Here is a 6,000-nt window from a genome sequence, read left to right on the forward strand (position 1 = left end):
CAGAATAAATACCCCAAAAACAAAAAATGAAATACCAATTCAAAATGGAGAAATCTGGAAAACACACTTAGAAAAACTTTACCAAAATGTTGAAAACAATCCAAAGCCAGAACAGGTTAAAATATTAAAAAACCTAAATAAATTGGAAGAAATCATTAAGAATAACCAAAATCCCTTAGATAACCCATTTACAATACAGGAACTAAAACATCAACTCAAAATCCTCAAACCCAGGAAAGCCAGCGGCCCCGACAGCATCAGCCCTGAGATGCTGAAGCACAGCAGCCCGCAGCTGCAGGAGGCTCTGCTCAAACTCTTTAACCTGGTGCTGAGAGCCGGGTGTTTCCCTGAGGTCGGGAATCAAGGATTGATCACCCCGATTTTTAAAAGTGGAGACAAATTAGACCCCAATAACTACTGGGGCAGCTGTGTGAGCAGTAACCTGGGGAAGGTGTTCTGCAGTATCATCAACGCCCAGATACTGGCCTTCCTTACCAAGCACAGTGTCCTGAATAAGAGTCAGATTGGCTTCCTACCAAAACACAGCACAACCGATCATATTTACACTCTACACACCCTCATAAATAAATATACCCAAAACAATAAAGGAAAAATATTTGCCTGTTTTGTAGACTTTAGAAAGGCATTTGACTCAATCTGGCACAAGGGATTATTTTATAAACTTCTACAGAGTGGTGTAGGGGGTAAAGTTTATGACATCATTAAATCAATGTATTCTGAAAACAAATGCGGAGTTCAAATTGGCAACTCAAGAACAGAGTTCTTCACTCAGGGGCGGGGAGTGAGACAGGGCTGCAGTCTGAGTCCAACACTGTTCAACATCTACATCATCGAGTTGGCCACAGTGTTGGAGCAGTCTGACGCCCGCAGCCTAACTCTCCATGACACAGAGATCAAGTTCCTGCTCTACGCAGACGACCTGGTGCTGCTGTCGCCCACAGAGCAGGGGCTTCAGCAGAACCTGGCGCTGCTAGAGCAGTACTGTCAGAAATGGGCCCTGGCAGTCAATCTGGACAAGACCAGAGTTATGGTTTTCCAGAAAAAAGCCCCATCTCAGGGAAACAGGTACCGCTTCACTCTGGGCAGCACTGGATTAGAGCACTGCACCAGATACAACTACCTTGGCCTGACCATCAGTGCGTCAGGGAGCTTCAGCCTGGCTATAAACGCATTAAAAGACAAGGCACGCCGGGCATTTTATGCCATAAAGACACAATTTGGGAAAACAACAATACCAATAACTATTTGGATTAAAATATTAAACTCCATCATCCAACCAATCCTGCTATATGGGAGCGAAGTGTGGGGTCCCCTCATGAACCTCAATAACAACAATTGATACAAAAGCCCCATGGAAATATTCCACCTAGAATTTAATAAAAACATCTTACACGTACACAGAAACGCCCCCACGGCTCTGAGGCTCACAGAGCCCGAACACACAATGACCAAAACAACAACAATTGGGAAAATTGACATGTACCTGAAAAGCAAATACACAAAAGATTAGAGACACGAATTAGAATTACAAAACAAATTGGAATGCTACCGGGCCCTGAATAGAAACATTACATTGGCTGAATACTTAAAAATCCAAAATATAAAAGAGAGACAAAATCTAACTAAATACAGGCTCAGTGACCACAGCCTCGCCATTGAAAAAGGCCGCAACAGAAAATTCTGGGTTGCCAGAGAAGAGCGGCTGTGCAGCCAGTGTGACCTAGGGGAGGTCGAAACACAGGCGCATTTCCTGCTGTCCTGCCCTAAATACACAAAAATCAGGGAGACATACTTTAAAATATTAAAAATGCATATCCCTGAGTTCAGCATGATCCCCGATTGCTGCAAACTCCCCGTCCTGCTGGGAGAGGAGGAGCGCACTGCCTTCTTAGCAGCGCAATATGTATCCACCTGCCACAGCCTGCGAGACAGTGTGTAGACACCAGCCTGTGGCACTCCATTTGCAAAACAAAATAAAAACAGTGATTTTTCTGATGTCATGACACAAATTTTGATACAAACAACAAAAATGGTTTATATCCTACTTAATTTTATTTCAATGTGTACTATATTTGTTCCACTGAATCTTGTATTGCAATGTTTTGTCTTGATTGATAGAACATTTGTATCTGCTTTGGCAATATTGTGATAGATCATGCCAATAAAGCACCTTTGAATTGAATTGAAATGAATTGACAGACAGACAGACACACGCACACACACACACACACACACACACACACACACACACACAGAGCCAGCCAGCCAGACAGCCAGCCAGCTCAGCCATGACATCACGAGCCTCTCTCAGCTGACTGCTATGACATCACAGAGCACGTACATTCCGTTGCTTGCCGTCTGTCAACCACTCAGTCACTGCCAGCCAGACTGGCTGGCTGGCTGGATGGGGGGGCTGCTTGCTGCTGCTGCGTACCTTAGCAAGCTTATTTGCTTGACCGGCCTTCCTACTCCTCTGCCCACATGCCCACCTATGCCCGATCTGCTGTTCACCTGGATCACAGCTCCGCCCCAACAAGGCAGAGCCCCCCAAGAATGGTACAAACTCACCCACGTTCCCCTCCACAGAAAGCTTTAGCCCAAAATAAGGGACACATTCTGCCCAATATGTCAGCGCCAACCACAGCCTGAGGGACACAGTGACACACGAGCACCGGCTGTAAATATAATGTAAATACTCGTTTGTAATGCATGTCATTGTATTTCAAAAAAGGAATCTGGAAATGATATACCTATTTTCTTTATTTGTATGTATTAAAGATCACATTTTATTACATTTTCTTTTTCTGTACTTCATTACATCTTATTGTGATTCATAATTCTATTATTTATTTTCCGTGTATATGTATGTATGTATGTATTGTGACAAACCAAGGGGCAGGGTCATACATGGCAGATATGTCAGGCCAGGTCTGCTGCAAGGTGTGTACTCTAGGGTAGAATACCGACCCTAGGCAACTACACTCCCCAGAAACCCTCAGGCAGCCATTCTAGCACCTAATGTGGTCACTTGGTGTTACTTCCTCAATTATTCACCAGGTATATAAGGCGGGCCTGAGAGAGAGAGAAGTGAGAGACAATAGGGTGAGTTATCTGGAAAACAGAGGTAGCTCATAAGGAGAAAGCCAAGACTTATTTATTCCAGACTTTGTTTAAAATAGAATGATTATGTAAGATTAGTTACAACTCCAGTGTGAGTTAGGTTTTGTTTTCAGATTTGTTTTGTTTGAAGTAAACATACAGGCACAGCCCTGTATTTGCAACCTCCTCCCTGGGTCATGACTGGTTTTTACTCCTAAGAAGATCACAGAGAAGACCCGCACATGTGTACAGCCAAGGCGTTTTGTCACATTTGGTGTAGAATGCGGGCAGCACCTCATGAAACCCAGACTGGCTGAGTGAATTTTTTTATCCAAAAAAAAAAAAACTACAGGCTGTAATAGCCCAACAGGAAGCGACCAGGGTGCAGCAGGTGGCTCACCAGGATGCTATGCGGATGCATCAGGAAGCACTGCAGGTCCAGCATGATACAAATAAAATGTTTAGAGAAGAGCAGGAAAAGGTGACTAAAGAGCTGAAAGAGAGTGTTGAAGCACTTGCAACCAGGATTGGGCCACAGGGGGCTGCAACCCATTCCACTCCCCGCACCAATCACTTTCTGCAGAAAATGACAAAACAGGACGATGTTGAGGCCTTCCTTATGACCTTTGAGAGGACAGCAGAGAGAGGGATGGCCAAAAGATTCCTGGGCAGGGCTTGTGGCACCTTATCTGGCAGGGGATGCACAGAAAGCGTACTTTGATCTGGAGCTGAAGGACGCCCAGGACTATGATAAATTGAAAGCGGAGATAATGACCCGATTGGGCGTGACCACCGCAGTGAGGGCACATCGGTTTCAGCAGTGGGCCTACCAACCAGGACAACCAATCCGAACGCAGATGTTTGATCTGATCCATCTGGCCAGGAAATGGCTACAGCCAGAGGTCCATTCATCAGCCGAGGTGGTGGAGGCCATAGTCCTTGACAACTACCAACGCTGTTTGCCCAAGGACGTTCGACGCTGGGTTGGCCAGAATGAGGTGCTGTCCGCTGACACCTTGGTGGCCATTGTAGAGCGGTTCTATACAGCCGGAGCAGCAGAGCATGTACCGGAGGTTAAAAACTCGTTCCCCAGGCCATGACGAACCAGCGGACCGGGTAAGATGGTTCCAAAGTACTCTGGGAAACATGACGCGCTGGATTGGAAGAAAAGAGCAAGACTGGGGGGGGCAAAGGTGGGGCCTAAAGCCGAGACTAAGGGTTATAGGGGGTCACCATCACAACCAATTGTCTGCTACAATTGTGACAAAGTAGGACATATTGCGGCCCACTGCCCAGGTAGAGAGGAACCAATGCAATGTAATGTGTGTGATATGGGGAAAGAGAAACCGGTATTTTATGCCTGCCCTGTTGGGACGGATGTTTTCATAGGCGGAGTACCTAATCCAAAACACATGTGTACAGTGATAGTCGATGAGAAAGAAGTGGCTGCTCTACTCGACTCTGGCAGTATGGTTACACTGGTCACAGAAAAATTAGTAGCGACCAACAAGCTGGATAGACATCAGGAGCTCAGTATCACATGCACACATGGTGACACACGCCCCTATCCCACAGCCCTTGTAAACATACAGACAGAGGCCGGGAAACTAGATTACGAAGTCGGTGTGGTACCCAACATGCCATATGATGTGATACTGGGACGATATTTTCCTAATTTTGGAAAACTAGATAGAAAACATAGTAAATTGGAAATGCACACTGAAAACTGTAAGCCAGAAGTTGCCTCGATCCCACAACTAGAGCTAAAAGTAGACCTGGTTCCAGTTGAGTCGACAGTGAAGGTTTTGGTTGGGGAAAATTAAACTGAAAACATAGGGGTGGAATGTAGTGACGTAGATGACCCTATGGAGGGTGAGGAACCCAGCACTAGCAGGGTGGGTGAGAATCCATTCATAGAGACCCCTGAAGCTGACAATGTAGAAGTGTCAGTGTTAGAGGGACTCCCCACTGATTTTGGCAGCGCACAGGTGCGAGATCTCACTCTACACTATGCTAAAGAAAATGTGAAGGTAGTAAATGGGACCCCTATGACTACTGCAGACCCGCCAACAGCTTATCCTTATTTTATGGTAAAAAATGACCTATTGTACCGTGTAAATAAGATAGGGGTGGACATTGTGGAGCAATTGCTAGTTCCCACCCCATTCAGACGAACAGTTCTCAATCTGGCACATGGGCATATCCTGGGGGGACATCTGGGGATGGACAAAACCAAGGATAGACTCCTGAGGAGGTTTTACTGGCCAGGCGTACATGCAGACGTGACAGAACATTGTAGCTCATGTCCTGAATGTCAACTACATGCTCCTAAACCAGCCTTCAGAAGCCCACTGGTCCCTTTGCCCATCATAGAGACCCCCTTTGCTAGGATAGCTATGGATGTGGTGGGACCTCTCCCAAAATCAGCCAGAGGGCATCAGTATATACTGGTTATTTTGGATTATGCCACCAGGTACCCAGAAGCCATTCCACTGCGGACCATGGCTTCAAAAGGTATTGCAAAAGAGCTAATGTTGATGTGTAGTAGGGTGGGGATACCGAGGGAGATATTAACAGATCAGGGCACACCCTTTATGTCTAAGGTTATGACCGATCTGTGTAAATTGTTGCAGGTTAAGCAGTTGAGAACATCAGTCTACCACCCACAAACAGATGGGTTGGTTGAGAGATTTAATAGGACCCTGAAGTCCATGCTAAGAAAGGTAATCGATAAGGATGGGAAAAATTGGGAATTCATGCTGCCCTACTTGATGTCTGCCATTAGGGAAGTCCCACAGGCTTCCCTGGGCTTTTCGCCTTTTGAACTGTTATATGGGAGGCACCCCAGGGGGATATTAGACATAGCCCGTGAAACGTGGG

The sequence above is a fragment of the Amia ocellicauda genome, unplaced genomic scaffold (assembly GCF_036373705.1).
Source record: "Amia ocellicauda isolate fAmiCal2 unplaced genomic scaffold, fAmiCal2.hap1 HAP1_SCAFFOLD_121, whole genome shotgun sequence".
In the NCBI taxonomy this organism is placed as follows: domain Eukaryota; kingdom Metazoa; phylum Chordata; class Actinopteri; order Amiiformes; family Amiidae; genus Amia; species Amia ocellicauda.